The sequence below is a fragment of the Canis lupus genome, chromosome 24, assembly GCF_011100685.1.
Source record: "Canis lupus familiaris isolate Mischka breed German Shepherd chromosome 24, alternate assembly UU_Cfam_GSD_1.0, whole genome shotgun sequence".
Lineage (NCBI taxonomy): Eukaryota > Metazoa > Chordata > Mammalia > Carnivora > Canidae > Canis > Canis lupus.
The window spans coordinates 52,919-68,965 of record NC_049245.1 but is presented as its reverse complement, the minus strand read 5'-3'; the positions used below and the strand labels follow the sequence as shown (position 1 = coordinate 68,965).

Below are 16,047 nucleotides of genomic sequence, written 5' to 3'. Positions count from 1 at the left end.
ATCCAGAAAGAAGGAAGAAAAAAAAAAAAAAACAAGAAAAACAACAATAACAACAACAGCAACCACCCCCCCCCCAAAAAAAAACACCCCACTAGATCCTGTGTGTGTTTTGGCCTGCTTGTTAAAAGAATCTAAATTCCAAAATAAGAAAGAAAATCAAAGTACAATGAAAGTAAGCAAAAATAAGTCACATATAAGGTATATACATAAAAATTAAAATCAAGCAATGAATAAAAAAGAATCGAAGAAAAGAAATGAAAATAAAGCAAGCACAAAGTACAGACGAAGCTCGACCCCACTCTCCCCGCGGAGCTGGAGCTCTGCGGCCTCGGCCTCTGCGGTCGGTCGGTCCACCTGGCCGCAGCGAGGGGGCGGGGCGGGGCCTGGGGGCGGGGCCGCGGCGCTGACGTCAGGTGCGCACCTGCCTCGGGGGTGATGCACCTGCCTCGGGGGCGATGCACCTGCGGGTCAGAGGCGGGGTCTGGCCTCCCGCGGGCAGCGCTGTGCTGCCCCTAGCCTGGGCGCTGAGGGCGGGATGCGGCAGGGGCGCCGGGTCCCCTGGGCCTGGGGCTGAGCTTCCCGCCACCCAGTCTGCAGGGGCCTCCGCAGAGGAGCGCCCGGCCCCGGGCCTCCGCCGCTTCTGCAGACCCTGCGTTCACCCTGCCTGAGGCCCAGCTTCTGTTTATTTTTTGATCTCGGACAAGTGACTGAGTTTCACACCTCCAAGTTTTAGGGGCTGCCCTGGAGGAGACCCGTGCTCCTCCCGCCCGGGAGGGTCTCCTCCCACTTCTGGCCTTTGCTGGCCCGGCCCAGGGACGTGGCTCCGTGACTGCACAGGGGTTTGCAGTTTGTGGCCACACAGGGCAGACAGCTGGCCCTAGTCCCGCGGCTCTCGGCCGGGGTCCCCGCTCCTGGGCCTGGGAACCGTTGGTGCCACCGTCCTTGGGACCCCGGGGACCCTGAGCCCACCCTGTCGCTCCAGGGGCCGCCCCCCACTTCGCCTCCCGAGCACCGTCAAGGCCGGCGTGTCCCCCACTCTAGCAGACTTCTGGAAGCTCTGACTTTGTGCTCTGCTGCTTCTAATACTGTGCGTAGACCCGTCAGCCGGCTCCCTGCCCCTGTGGGATCCGGGGCTGTGTCTCCCCCAGACCGACTGATTGATTTTCTTTTTAAGATTTTATTTTTCTGTCATCTCTACCGCCACATGGGGCTTGAACTCTCCGCCCCAAGAACAAGAGTCGCATGTTCTTAGGAACCACACCGAGCGGCCAGGCTCACTTTGATTGATTGATAGGTAGTAATTGAAGCCGACGTGCTGCCTGTGTCAGGGCAGAAACTGAGCCCCCGCGTGGAGGTGCGGTGGAGTCATTGGGACCTTGATCGATGTTAAAGAAAGCCGAGCCTCCCCGGGAGCCCAGGGAGTGGGGCCCACACACGTGACAAGTTGGCCATTTCCTTGACCAGGAGTCATTTGCCTGCCGATTTATTTAAATTGCTATTCAATGGTGAAGGTCGTTCTAGGATGGGGATACAGCGAGAACGTTCTAGGTTCGGAGGTAGCTAAAGCTCCCCCGTCATGGACTCCATGTCCCAGTTGGGTGCAGAGATAGGCGAGCCAGCAAAGAGATGAGAAACATGGCCTTGGGGTGCCTGCCGGCCTGGTCGGGGGACCTTGATCTCAGGACTGTGAGTTTGAACTCCATGTTGGGTGTAGAGAGGACATAAAAATAAAATCTTTAACAAATAATAGATGGATGAACTAATAAAGCATGACATCGAAGGTAAGTGCTCGCTTCAGGACAAACCTCAAAGCGGACTATGTCTAACCTGCGACCTGTTCTTGATCGCCCCGCTTGCACTCCTGGGCCCAGATGATGTCCTCCACGAGGGACGGTCCCACCCGAGTGGGAGTGGGCTTCCTTCCCTGTAAGGCCCGTGCCTCCCCTCGTTCTGCAGGAGAGAAGAGCCGGGAAGGCACGAGCTCGGGGGATCAGCATAAACCTCGGCGATGGTCCTTCCCAATCCCGGGAGCCAGAACTCGGCCTCCTTTTGGGACCCGACGTCGTAAAGAAGCCCGTGTGGTCAGTGGCTCGGATGCAGGGTGGAGGCCGAAGGAGAATCAGGAAGAACAAAATAGGGGGGAAACCAGAAGCTGAAGGAGAGGAGGACAGATGTCAGCATCCGGAGCCTTCGCGGGGACCCGGCGTCCTTTCCCAGGAGGGGCCCCCCTCTGTAGGGTGCTTCCCGCCGCCCCGCGCTCCCCGTTGGCATCCGCAGGCACATCCCTGGGCCTCCAGCGCCTCTGCAGCCGTGGTCTGGAGCGTCCTCCGTGTGTCCTACCGGGGACCCCAGCATCGTGTCTGTAACCATCCGGCTGCTGTCTGACAACAATCGGGGGATTCCGACGTTTGTTGGGTTTGGGGTGTGTGTGTGTCTGTCGCCGTGCCGCAATCTGATCCTCAGGCCGCGTCATCCTGATGCCGAAATGGTTGAAACACCATCATTTCTGGTGCTGGCGCTGGGCGGCTAGCTGGGTTCTCCTGGCCGACCCAGGCTCCCTCGTGCCGTGCCGTCCTGCTGGAGGGTCAGCTGAGCTGGAAGGTCCGGCTCGGCCATATTCCCATGTCCGGCAGTGGGTCCCGCCAAGCGCCGGCTGCTTCTCTTCTCCCCGATGCCTCTCCAGCAGGGAGCCAGACCTCGGGGCCGCCCTGGGGGGAGCTCCTGAGGAGCCGGCTGCCCATGGCGGGGAGCCCTGGGGCTGCCTGTGTGTGGGAGTCAGGGTGGGGATGGGGCTGGGGTCCCTCGGTCCCCTGTGCTGCCTGGCCTTCAGGCTGAGCCCCATGCTCACCCAGCCCCTACTCTCTAGGGCGTGCAGGGTGCCCTCCACACACTGGTGCGAGAGATCCAGCAGCACCAGGTGTGCATGCTGAGCCCACCCGGTGAGGGTGGCCCAGGTGTGAGAGCTGCAAGGGCCTGCTGTCCTGACATCCCCTCCGGGGCCACGCTGACCGCCCCGCGGGCCCTCTGTGCCCCAGGTGCACAGGCCTGGGGTGGGGAAGGGAGGAAGCGCCCCAGAGCCCAGGCAGCCCAGGCCCCCTGGACAGAGGGGGCACAGACCTCCCAGGGTGCTTAGCACAGACCCTGGTGACCTGAGGCTCCCCGGCTGTCTCTCTGTCCCAGGCCCGTCCTGGCCGCGGGCACAGGCTGAGTCGCAGTAGTCTGTGGGGTCCTGACCCTGGCATCTGGCCGTCCCTGGAAGGCACGTGGGGATGTCAGCTGTGTGTGCCTGGTGGCGCCCCTGCAGGGGCTGGTTGGGGCCTGGGCGGTGCCCCCTCCTCCTCTCTGGGGGTGTCTCCGCACCCCGTGCACAGAGCTCTGGGAGACGCAGAAACAAGCCGGCCGTGCATTTTCACACAACACTTTATTGAACTTGCAACAGCAAACAGGGCCTCAGAGCCGAGGGTGCGCGCCTTCCCCTGGGAGACCTTCCTGTCCTTAGAGGAAAGCGGGAAGCCCACAGGGGTGCGGGCGCTGGAGTCCCCCACCTGGGAGCCTGTGCAGACTCGACTCCGGGTGGGGGCGCGTGTCCTGAGGTTGGGGCATTGAGAGGCGGTTCTGGGGACAGCAGGGCTGACGTGGACCTGCGGCCCATGGGCTCCTGCGCTGGGTCCCCACAGGGCAGCTGGACCCCAGCCTTGGGCCCCCTGGGGCCGGGTGACTGACTGCTGGAGCCCCAGCACGTGGAGGAGCCTGCCTCCTGGTGTGGGTGTGGGTGGGGCCCACAGGCCTGCCCCTGCTGCCCTGCCCTGGGGTGTCCCGGGATCCCCAGGGCTGCCCTAGGTCAGCGACCTGGATCTGTGGGGCATGCCCAGGGCCCAGGACCGGCCACATCCAGCTGTGAAAGGGCTCGCTCAGCCCGGGGCCAGAACGCAAGCCTGGCCAGGGCCCCGGGGCGCTGGATCCCATAGTGCTGGGCCTGGGGGGGGCTCGAGTCGCCCCTGCCCCCACAGAGCCCGGGGCCAGGCCAGCCCAGGTCCCTCTGGGTCAGGGACTGGAGTCCTGTGCGGGGGGTGCCGCCCTCCGGGAGGGACAGCGAGACAAGGCAGGGCACGATGATAGCGGGCCAGAGCCTCTGGGCCCCCGCCCTCACCGCCATGCTCTGCCCCCGAGGCCCGCGAGCATCGAGTTACCCCATGGATGCGGAGGGCAGAGGGACCCGGGCCTGTGCGGGGCCTCGGGGCAGGGAGCTCAGTGCCGCCCGGGCTCTGCCCTGGCTGTGCCCGTCACTGCCCAGCGAGGGGCACGAGCTGCAGTGGCTGCGGGGCAGGAAGGGTGTCCTGGGCCCGACAGCGTCGTCCCTAGGGGGCTGGGGGGACCCCGTGATGGGAGTCCCGGGGGTGCTCCAGGGCCTGGTCTGTCGCAGGGCCTCTGGGGTGGCCCAGGCAGGTGCCGAAGGGAAGGGGACCCCGTTTTTTGTCTTGAAGCCCACCATGTCCGGGGGCCGCCTGCCTGCACCGTCTTGTTGCACTGGGAGGGTGGGGAGGGAGTTCCATCACTGGGGGGGAAGTTGGACGATGGCCTGGCCGGGAGGGGGTCCGGGCGGCTCAGGCTGGGTGGCTGGGCCCGGGGAGGCCTGCTCCTCCACCCTGGGCGGTGGCTCAGAGGCCGGAGAAGGGAGGAGAGGCCCGGGCGCCGGGGACACTCGCTCTAGGCCCAGGGGCCTCGTGGGGAACTCCTCAGGTCCCACTGGAAAGAGGCCGACGGGGTCAGCGTCTCCAGCAGGGTGTGTGTCCCCTGCTGGGGGCCCTGGGGGTCCTCACGGCTCCCGCATGGCCCCCCGGCCTGACCCTGTGCTCAGCCCCCCACACTGGTACCCAGGCCCTGCAGTGGGTGCCCGCACGCCCAGCCCTGGCCTGGGGTCCCCGAGGCTGGAGCAGAAGAGGAGAGCCCCAGAGATGAGGACGGGGGCCCCGGGGTCTCTGTCCCTGTGGGCGGCCCCAGCAGGCCGAGTCGGGAGGGGCCGGGGCCCTGAGCCCACTTGGGGGGGACAGGTTGCACCGCATCCTCCAGAGCTAGGTCATGGAGGCCCGAAGGTGTCTGAGCACCGCCTCGTCCTTCAGGGCCCAGGGCTGGGCCAGAGAGTCCTGGAGGAACTCCCGGAGCCCTTCCAGGAGCAGCTTCAGGAGGCGCTCTGGGCGGTGGGCGAGAGTCAGACCCAGAGGGCCCCGCCCTGGGGCCCCTGGTGCTCCCAGGCCAGCAGCTGGGGTCCCGCTGTGCCCAGGAGCGCTGTGGGCAATGTGCTGGCCGGGGAGGCCCCTGCCCGCTGCTCTTCTCAGGGACCCCCGCTGCACCTGCCTGCCCCGCCGTCCCCCCGCCCCAGGTCTGGGTGCTGCTCAGAGCACAGGGTCACCGCCCCTGCCCCCCGCCCCCGGCACACCTGGGCTCCCAGGGGCTCACTTACTCCTGTGCACCTTGAGGATGGTGTAGGCCATGGCCGTGAGCACCCTCTGCCCATCCAGCATATAAACATCCCACAGCTTCAGGGTGAGCGAGAAGGGGGTCTAAGGGACAGCGGGGTCGGAGGAGCGGCCTGAGCAGGGCCCCTGGGGGCTCGGCTGGGGCTAGGCTAGGCCTGCCATCTGCCCCCGGCTGCCTCTGACGAGGCCCCACAGCCCCCCCCCGTGCGTGCCCTCCTCCCAGGGAGATCAGGGCTCCCGGCCGCTCCGGGTTCCGACCCCAGCCAGCACCTCCCACACCCCTGGGGGCACAGACTCTGCCCGCACTTGACGACACCACGCCTCGAGAGGACCCCAGGCTGGCCGCCCGATGGGCTGAGGGCCCGTCCACACCCCGGGCTGACCCGGCCTCCCCCGGGGGAGCTGAGGCAGAGATGGCCCGACCCCCGGAACCTCGTCCAGGGACCCTCTGGGCTTCTCCAGGATGGGCTGGGCTGCGAGCCTCAGCCTCAGGGGTCGGGCCTGGCTTGTCTGGAGGGTGGGGCTGAGCTGGGCCCTCCCCAGGGGCAGGGGGCAGGTCCGGGAGCGGGGGTCCCGGGGGGGCCTCCCCTGGCCGAGGAAGCACTGCAGGAACCACTTTGGGGTATAGATGCCGGTGGACATCTGCTCCTCGTCCAGGCCCCAGGGGGAAGAATGTGACCCCAATTCTGGGCAGCTTGGAGTGCCGTGCCCCCCACCCCCTGCCCCGGGCCCCGGGGAGGGAGCCTCAGGAGCTCCCACTCGCCATGTGCTTCCTCAGGTCAAGGAGAGCTCTTTGGAAGACGCGCTCATGATGAGCCTGGAACCTGAGGAGCTTCTGGAAGCCTGGGACGAAGAAGCCTGAGAAGGCCCCAGGCCCCCACGATCAGGGCCTCCTGCACCAGGTAGGGTGGGGGGTGCCGGGGCAGGGCCCCCCCCCCACGCCCTGACCCCCGTGTGCCCACCGCCCTCAGAGCCCTGACTGGACCCACTCTTCCCAGAGGGCAGGGCTGCCTCCCAGGCTAGGGGCTTGGGGCCCAGGGACATGCCCGCGGGGCATGAGCTGGGAGCTGAGGACCAGGCCCGGCTGACCCAGCACCCTCTCTCCTGCAGGGGCCGCTGCGGGGACAGGCGGGTCCCCAGCCCTGAGGGGCAGCAGGTGCAGGCCATGGGGAGGGTGATGGGCATGCATGGCCCTCTGTGGGGCTTAGGAGTGAGGCTGGGGGCCCCCAGGAGGGGGAGACGCTGCCCCCTGGGCCCCGTGTGGCCGTGGGCTGGCAGGGGGGCCTGGGGGGCAAGCAGGCAGCCGGGCGGGAGGAGGGGGGGCAACGGGAGTGCGAGCCCGGCCTGCAGACGGTGGGGCGGGTGGCCGTGGCTCCGGGACCCCGAGGCCACCGGGGAGGCGGGGCCCTTGCCCGTGCGGGGGTGCGGGCTGGGGGTCCCCGCCTGCCCCCTGGTGCAGCAGCCTTCAGGGAGGCCCTCCTGACTCCCCTCCGCCCGGCGGCCCGGCGGGCCCCTACCGTGCATGGCGTGCCTGTCGTTGGTCATCATCTGGGCCAGCGCCCAGAAGGCGTCCTCCTCGGGCAGGAACATGAGGATGGCCGCGATCTCGCTCATGCCCTGGCAGTAGCCCACCTCCTGCAAGAGCCAGAGCCCCACGGAGAGCGTGTGCCCCGAGGCCCCCTCTGAGCCCTCCCCGCGGGCGTCAGGCTCCCCAGGCTCCCTCACAGCCCGGGCTCCCGGAGGGGGCTCCCAGAGGGCGGGGCGGGGGGGGCAGGTGAGGGCCACCCGGACCAGCTCGGGTGCCAGCACCCCGAGCCCCACTACCGAGCCCTGCGGCCGCCGTGGCAGGGCCCCCATCCTCAGACCAGCAGGAGGGGCCTCCGTGAGCTGTGCCAGGCTGCAGGGGACCCGCCAGGTCTGGAGACCCCCCAGAGGGCAGGTCGGGGGGCCTGACTGTGGTCCCTGGCAGGTCCCACGAGGAGAGCTGGGCCAGGACACCCCGCGGGGCCGGGGAGTGCGTGAGCTGGGGTCCTCGGGGACCCTTCTGGAATGTGCCGTGGAAGGGGGCGGCCTCCTGGGCGCCTCGGCCTCGTGCCCTTCAGGGGAGTGGGAGCCTTCCCCGCCCGGGTTCTCGTCAGTAGTGCCGTCTGTCAGGGTCCAGACCCGAGCTCTAGGACGGCCGCGGTGCACGCGGGGGCCCCGGGCAGCCCCGGCCCTCGGGCACGCAGGCCCTGCCTCCCCTGGGAGGTCTGCACCCCGCCCCCTGCCCGTCCCGGAGGAGAGAGACCCTCCCCGGCATCTCGGGGCCGTGGAGCTGGGGCCCTGACTATGAGTCCCGCTGGTCACCAGCACTCAGGACAAGGCTGCCCGCAGGGCAGGAGGGGGGGCAGGGACACTCACGGTGTCGTACACCGAGTAGGCCGCCAGCACGAGGAACAGGGCTCGCTGCCTAGGAGGGGGGACAGCGGGGGGCTCTGCTCAGTCAGCCCCCGGCCAGCAAGACCACCGAGGTGCCGACACCCGCCCCGCAGGCCCCGCGGCCCGCAGGGCCCCTCCGCAGAGGCCGATCTCTGGGGTCAGGTCTGTGCACGGGGACAGGCGGTGACCTCACACGTGCAGCGTGCTGGGGGTTAAGTGCACCCTGGGGTGTCCGACGCCTCCAAGCGGCTCCCGCCATGGGGTGTGCAGCTCTGGATTCCCCGAGCACCGCCAGCGCCCCCTCCAGCCCTGGAGCGGCCCCCCCGCACGTCCCCTGGGAGCCAGCGCTCCCCCTGCCCCGGTCCCCACAGCCCCTGACGCCTCTCCTCCCCTGCCCTGGCCTGGCCTGGCCCCGTGTCCCAGGAACACCACCAGCCCCACGTGGCCCCTGCCCCGAGCCCACGCAGCCGGGGCATCCGTGGCCCTGAGCACACCCCCACGACTTCCCAGGTGTCCCTGGGCTGGACTCTGTGCGGGGGACCCGGGGCCCACACATCCCAGAGCATCTCGGGGCTCCAGGTCTGAGCCACTGTGAGGAGAGCAGGGAACGTCGTGCAGGTGTGACCCGGATACAGGCTGCGAACCCCTGGGGTCACTATCTGAGCACGGGGGGTACGGGGTGCGGCCCCTCAGCGCTGCCAGGAGCCGCCGGATGCCCCCCGCACGGCGGCCTGAGTCTGCACCCCGGCTCCGCGGCCCCCGGGCCGGGGTGCTGGAGGCCGGCTCCCCCTGGGCGGGGGTCACAGGTCAGCCTGACCCCGCCGCGCTCTGAGGGCCACGGGGGCCCCAGGGGGCTGCAGGTTCCCTGCAGGGAGGAGCACCGAGTTCTCGTGGGGAGACGGTCTGAGCGGCCCCCTGGGAAGCCCAGCTACCCTTGCCTGGTAGCCCCCTAGCCCCGCCCCTGGCGCCCCTGCAGGTCACCCCTGGGGTCCCGGGCTCCCACACACCCTGCCTGCTGCGCACAGAGGTAGCTTCACCCTCTGGTCCACCCACCGGCACCCCCCTGTTGGGGGCTCCTTGCCTTCCCCACCTCCCCGCAGCCCCTGGGGACTCTACGGGACACCCGGGCTTCTGACGGGAGCAGGCCATCCAGAGAACCCCAAGGTGGCCGGGGAGGCTGAGCATGTCCCACAGGGGGCAGCCGTTGGGGAGGCAGTGGCGTGTGTGGGCGGTGGGCGGGGGACCGGGACCGTGCCCCACCCGCCCCTGCCCTGGGCTGCCCTGCTTGTCCTCTGACCCCTGCATGAACGGGCGGAGCACACTTTGCCTGCCTCAGTTGCCCTGGACGCTGCTTCAGCTTCCCATGGTCTAATACAAGCACAACCCACGGAATTGTAGGGGCTTTTAACTCCCCAAGACTTTCTTGAGGAAGGTCAGTGTTTCTTGAGACAAATTTTTTTTAAAGATTTTATTTGAGGGAGAGAGTGGGCGAGAGAGCACATGAGCAGAGGGCAGGGCGGGGAAGGGAGAGGCAGACGCCCCGCTGAGCAGGGAGCCCGATGCGGGACTCGATCCCAGGCCCCGGGGTCATCCCTGAGCCGAGGGCAGACACTCCCCGGACTGAGCCCCCAGCCGCCCCTGGGACACTTCTGTGCAGTAGCATTTTGACGCTGCACGCTGCTCAGGCGCGCTGGGCGCTGCGGTCTGCCTCGGAGCTGGACCCAGCAGCCCGGTGCAGCGCTGCCTTCATGGGGCCTCCGTGGGCCTGCGCGGTAGGTGCCCGGGCCGGGGCGGGCAGCCGCGCTGCTCGGGTCAACACTGGCCGCAGTGGGGGTCCTCAGGGCCTCGCATCCGTCCGCACCACAGGAGCCAGGCTGTTGGCCGGAGCGTCCGTGGAGGTGGCGGGGCCAGGCCTCCTGCTGCCCTTCCCGGTCCCGGCGCACAGATGCGAGCTGTCGCCCGTCAAGGGCGGGAACTCAGGCCCCGGGCAGTCGAGCGCCCGCACACGGTGGGGTGGGGCAGGCAGGTGCCGAGCCCGGGCAGCGCTCTGGGACGCGGGGACAGGGGCCCTCACAGCGGCTGGGGTCGGAGGGACGTGAAGCCGTGGAGCCGTGTCCTCAGGGCCTGCAGAACCCAGAGAGCGCGGAACGTGACAGTTTGTCCCAGATGTCACACTTGCCACACCCCCTCCAGCCCGACTCCCAGGGGCAGTGGCCTTCCTGCACTGCGGAAACTAGAACTCGGCGTTGGCAGCCTAGGGACCGGGCAGGGATGCGGTAGATGCCCGTGCCAGGGTGCGGGGGCCTGGGAGCACCTAGAGCCGTGTGCTCACTGGGCTGCGGCCCAGTCCCTGGCGCCCACAGAGGCCTCGCCATGGGCCTGGTGCATCTGCCCCACGGGGGAGCCTGGGGGTCCACCCCACAGAGGTGATGCGTGCCCCGTGTCTTGCAGAACCACCCACTGGAAGCAGGTGCTGTTTATGATGGACGAACCCATGTCCGTGGTCTCGGGAGATGTGGTCACAGGCTTGGTTGTGCTGCAGAGAAACCCCGTGTGGAGGAGGCACATGTCCGTGGCGCTCAGCTTCCACACAAGACCCCACATCCACACAAGACCCCACATCGCAGAAAGTAAGGCTTGTGCTGCAGGGCGGGTGCTGGGCACTGGTGCTGGGAGACGGGTGTGGCGGTCGCGGTGCCACGGCCTCGGCCTTGCGCGCTTGCGCTGCTTTCTCACCCTCCTCACGGGAATTGGGTGCTGTTATTGGTAGAACAGGAAACGGGGGCAGGAAGGTGAGTCTGAGGGCAGGGGCCCAGCCCAAGGCCACCCTTCCCGTGTCCAGGAGGCCCCGGTGGAGAGCGGGCCGGGCCGCCGTTCCCACACCTGGTGCAGGATGGCAGAGGGGACGCGACGGTTCTCCTCTGGTCTCCTACCTGCTTTGTGCTAATTTTATGTCAAAGTCTTAATCTTGGTCATTAAGAAAACTTCTCCGCCTGGAAGTCGCTCTTGGGTGCCATCCTGAGTCGTCATCAGGAGGTGCTGCGTGTGAGTCACACTCAAGCGGTTTATTATGACTGATTTGCTTTGTCTGTTTTCAGGTTGGAGAGAAGGTCTTTCCCATCTGGAGATGACGGTCGAAGTTGTGGGAAGCAGGTGCTGCAGGAACGAGCCCGGGCGGAGACGCGCTTGGATGTGAGCCCCCGTTCCTGTGGCCTGAGAGCTCCCCTGCCCGGCGGCGGGACACCCGTGTGCGTGCACGCTACCTTCCTCGTGGCCTCCAGAGGCGCCGCGTGGGGCTCGGTGGGGACCCCTCACCCCTGTCACTGCCCGTGTCTGTGCTCTAGAAGTAGGCTGTGTCCCCAGGTGTCCACAGTCTGGCTCGTGGCCGAGTCGGTGGCACTGTGTCCCTAAGCTAGGTCTAGATCTCAACTCATAGGGCACACGTGCATCAACCTCGTACTCCTGTGAAAGTGGCTGTTCACGTATCATGTGTCATGGTGTCCTTGCTGCCCGGGTCCCTCCCTGTCGTGCGAAGGTGGGCGCCCCAAAGCCGTGCAGGGCCTGGAGGCGGTGATGCATGTGACGGGACTCTGCATGGATAGTACAGTCGTAGAGATGTCTTCCACGTAAATTATGTGTTGGCGCATAGCACATACTCAATAAATAATTTTAAAGAAATGAGTGTTGGCGTGTATCCCATTTCCATGTGCGTGTGCTGTGTCGGCAAGCGTGGGATCGTACCGCGTGTGCTGCTTTGTAGCCTTTTTCACCTGGTGTGAAGGAACGTCCCTGCCTGTAGGTCCAGGTCTACGTCTTTTGGTGTGTATTGTTTTGATTTTTAGTTGACTTTACATTGCAATATGAACGGTATATCCCAACCGCGTGAGTGACGGGTGTGCAGGTGTGCATCTCTCTGTAACAAGCACTCGACCGAGACCGTCAGCCGCGAGCGGCTGCCCCAAGTGCCCAGCACGCAGTGCCTCCGAGGGTGGTGCCCCCGGTGATGCGCAGCTTCCTGGGGCCGGTGGGGCACACAGGCTGCTTCCTGGAGCCTGAAGCTTGTGCCGCTCACACTCCTAGGCTGAGGCTCCTGGCGGGGGGGGCCCTTAGGAGCAGGTGTTTGGGAGGTGCTTAGGCCTCGAGGGGGGCCCCCAGGACGGACTCGTGCCCTTCCGGGGGAGAGCCCCTCAGAAGGCGGCTGCCCGGGGACCGGGCCGGGTCTCCAGGTCCCAGGAGGGAGGCCGCCGGGCTGGGGGACGTCCAGCCCCCGGGCCGTTGAAGCCGCCGGGCTGGTGCCATCCGGGCCCTGTCCCTCGCTGTGGGCGTCGCTCAGCTCACGGGCACCTGTGAGCCCCGACCCGTGTTGCTGCGGGTTCCCGCCATGTCCTGCCCCGCTGGTGGTCAGCGGGTGGTCAGTGGGTGGCCTCCCGGGCCGGCCCCGGCAGGTGCGGCAGGTGGTGCGTGTGGGCCCGCGCGTTCCCCTTGGGTGCACGGCCGCCGTGGGGCTCCCGGGAGCCAGGGTCCTCAGCGTCGGCGTCCTTGGCGGGCCCGGCTAGAAGCCCTTCATAGGCTTGTTCTGCAAACACCTGCTCCGTGGCTTAGTCTTCTCTCTATTTTGATAAACAGAAGTTCTTAAGTGTTAATTTTGTCCGATTCGACATTATTTTCCTTAAGGATACACTTGCTGCATCCGGTGGAAGGAATCTGCTCTTCGTTTACGGCTCCGTCGGTCGCCCTGGCGCACAGCTCAGCGCCCCCAGCCTCGGTTTCTCTCGGGCGTCAGGGCGGGCTCGGGATTCGCGTCCCCGGGGGTGGCTGCTCCGGCGGTGGAGTTGCAGCTTCTTTCCTCTCCTGCTGCGCGCACCCTTGCTTTCTCCTCTAGAGCTGCTGCGGCGGCAACAGCATATTTTGATTTATTTCCAGTATCTCCCAGTTCCAAGTATTTTCTAATTCCCATTATGAGTTCTTCTGCTGTCCCAGGGCTATTTAGAAATTGTGGCTTAATTTCCAAAGGTGGAATTTTCTAGGTATTTTTTCTTATTAATCTCTAGCTGAATGTCACTGTGCTCAGAAGACGACCTGAGTGATCTCACTCCCCTGAGGTCACAAGGACTTGAATGTGCGTCATGCTGTCGGATGATGCGGAGGCCACCATGTCGCCGGGATCGTGTCGGGCAGCAGTGTTGCTCACTCGGCCCCGATGCTTGGGCCACTTGCGCCTCCTCGTCCCCTCAGGCAGCCGCCAAGGGAGGGAGCGGGGCCTCCGAGGACACAGCTGCACCTCGGCGGCTTCATTTGACCCATGTCCTTAAGGCCCTGATCTGCAATGCAGTCACACTGCGGGGCCCTGCTGTGACCCCCGACATCCCCGTGCTGGGATGGAACCCCCACTGCTGAGCGGGCCTCTGGGGATGTCAGGGGCTCCTCAATGATGGGGAGATGAGGCGGCAGGGGATGTTGGGGACCCCTGAATGATGGGGGGGCCACAGGGGATGTCAGGGGCACCTGTGGGGGCGCCTGGCACTCCTGTGGCACAGCTCCACCCCGCACTGCTCACAGGGCCACCAGCTTGCCAGCCCCCATCCCGGCGCCTCTTGGAGGCCTGGCAGCTGGCCTGTGTTCGGGGTGGGGTGGCTTTAGGGGTATCTGCTCAGCGGGGCTGCCCCCGCTGTGGGGGGGTGGGGGGAGCAGCCCCAGGCCGACCCCCTGGCCTGACCCCGTGCCCTCTGCACCCCGGAGCTGACCCCGTGGTGGACCTGGAGGCTCAGGCAAGGTCATCGTTGCAACAGGAAGACCTTGACTGACCTGCATCTGTCTGCTTTTTTACAAAACGTGTTGTGCCCATGTGCGGCAGTGCCCAGGGCCCAGACTGGGTGGGGGCGACTCTTGGGCGTGCAGCGTGGCCTGCTGCCCCTGCTGTGGCATCGGAGCCCCCGAGGGTAGGCTCCAGCCTCTGGCCTCCAGCCTCCAGCCTCCGGCCTCCGGCCTCCGGCCACCGCAGCCCAGCCAGCCCGGGTTCTGAGCGTTCCCAGGCTTCCCCTCTGAGGCCAGCACGGGGCCTGACACGTGGCAGGCACTGCAGGAGCAGGAGACCGAGGGGGAATGAGGCCGGTGCATCCTGGGGAGCCTGCGGGGGGCCGGGGGAGGGGTGTGGCGTCTGGGCCAGGCCTGCTGCCCTGCAGCCTCCTGGCCCTGTCCCCACTGCTGCGCCCCTAGAGGCCTGCAGGCACCCCTGCCCCGGGCACACACCGGGCCACCGTCCCAGCAGCAGGGAGGGCGGTGAGCAGACGGCGGGAGGAAGCCAAGGCTCGGCCCGGATGCGCCGGGCGCCTGGGTGCTGGGCTGCCCCGGTCCATCTGCTCGCCGCCCCTGGGGAGCCGAAGCTCAGCACCTCAGGCCTTGCAATGGCCCCGCATGGAGAGAAGCCCCCTGGGATGGCTGCTGTATCCTGCCCCCAGCTGGTCTCCCTGGCCGCTCTGCTTCCACAGGAAATATGGAAAGTAGCAAGTGGAGCCTGGGGCCTGGCCTGGACTGAGCAAGGGGTGGGGGGCCGCCGGCGGGGCGAGTCCCCCCTGGAGCCCTGCCCCGGGCGCTGGTGGCAGCCGGAGGCACCGGCATAGGGCTCTATAGATAGTCAGTTTATACATTTGCTTGGAGTTTACACTAATCTATATTTAAGGTATATGATAATTTAGGTTGACATAGTGGGATAGAAATTTTTTCTTTAGAAATTGTCCATACATTATTCATGCAGGAAATAGTGACCTGACACAAGACACCTGACCTCAACTTCGCACCATGGTGAGAGGTAACCAGGATAAACTGCACTTTACTGTGAAAACTGACCCCACTTCCATCCTGCCAGGGTCTTGCGTCGTTTGCCTCATTGTCAAGGGGACTTTACTTTCCCTGTTCACATCACAAGGATGTGGCGAGGATCAGGTATATGGAAGTGTGTTGGGATCTGTAAGAGACACACTCCAGCCAGCCAGCCATCTGTCCATCCATCCGTCTGTCTATTTATTGTCTTTACTGAGCTTTCATTCACGCTCACGCATGCAGATGCTCACAGAGCCCCGAAATCAGTGTCCCTCTTTTGTCAGACTAATAAATGGAACTTGAAGAGGTTAAGAGGTTTCCCCAAGGTTATGCAGCTGCCAGGCAGGTGCCGGCATGACCATGTGTTGTGACAGGCACTGGATGGTGACTTCGGGTGTGTTAAAAGAAGGTCCCTTGTGGGTTGGGAAGGGGCAGGGATGGGCAGGCTTCTTCACTGCCCTGCAGCTTTCTCCCTAATGCACGAACCTCATTTGAGCTGTTCTGCTCCACTGCACACAGCCCAGAGGGCCGTGAATAATCCGGGAGGAGCTGGGACCTCTGGGGGAAGCAAAGGGTCGGCTTTTGGGGGAGACGGGCCGTATCAGCTGGGAGTACTGTTAAGTGAGGCCTGGGAAATGAGTCCCATTTTTAAAATGTCATTTCATAAACTCACCCTGGAAGCAAATGCATTCTCTGCTGTGCGAGGAGCTCCACGTGGACTCAGAGCAAAGCAAACGGTGGTGATGCTGGTGATAATGACCATTGACATTTATTGCTATTTTGGGCCAGACTTTATGCAGCATCCCAAAATAGGTATTAGTGCCAATTTTACAAAAAAGAAATGGGCTACATATTAAAAAATACATAAAAGTGGAGGTTGAGTGGGGGCCCTATCAGGAATAAATGTGTTTGTTTTTAATGTGCCAGAACATAATTAATATTAAATGACGTGTAAACTAACTAACTAGGAAAATGTGGCTGTAGCCAGCCACAATCTACTCTTTTCCATCCAAGAGCAACAGCTCACTTCTGAAATTCATCAAAGTTCAGTTTGAACACAGAAGAGAGAAACTGGAGGCAAGCATAACTTCAATATTTTCAGCATTACTTTTTGTTACTTTGACATTTCATGTTGCCCTTTTTATATTTTGGGGAGCTGTATTTCCTAAAATATTCTCCCTTAAGAAGTCTTATCAGGGTTCTCCCAAGAAGAAGAACCAATAGGATTTACGTGCGCTACCCACGTCATCTCTCTCGATCTACAGCGTCTCTATGTTTATCCTTCATCACTATCTGTATATGTGGATCATGCCTCTCTCCTGCAGGCTGGAGA

At 64.8% G+C, this 16,047-nt stretch overlaps 1 long non-coding RNA gene across 1 annotated transcript; it reads left to right on the top strand.

The window, feature by feature from the left end:
• The first annotated feature begins 5,595 nt into the window (after positions 1-5,595).
• Positions 5,596-11,567, top strand: LOC119877455. The gene is made up of 3 exons (XR_005377334.1): positions 5,596-6,379; positions 10,347-10,525; positions 10,994-11,567. It is a non-coding gene; the product is annotated as an uncharacterized LOC119877455 (long non-coding RNA).
• The last annotated feature ends 4,480 nt before the right edge of the window (positions 11,568-16,047 follow it).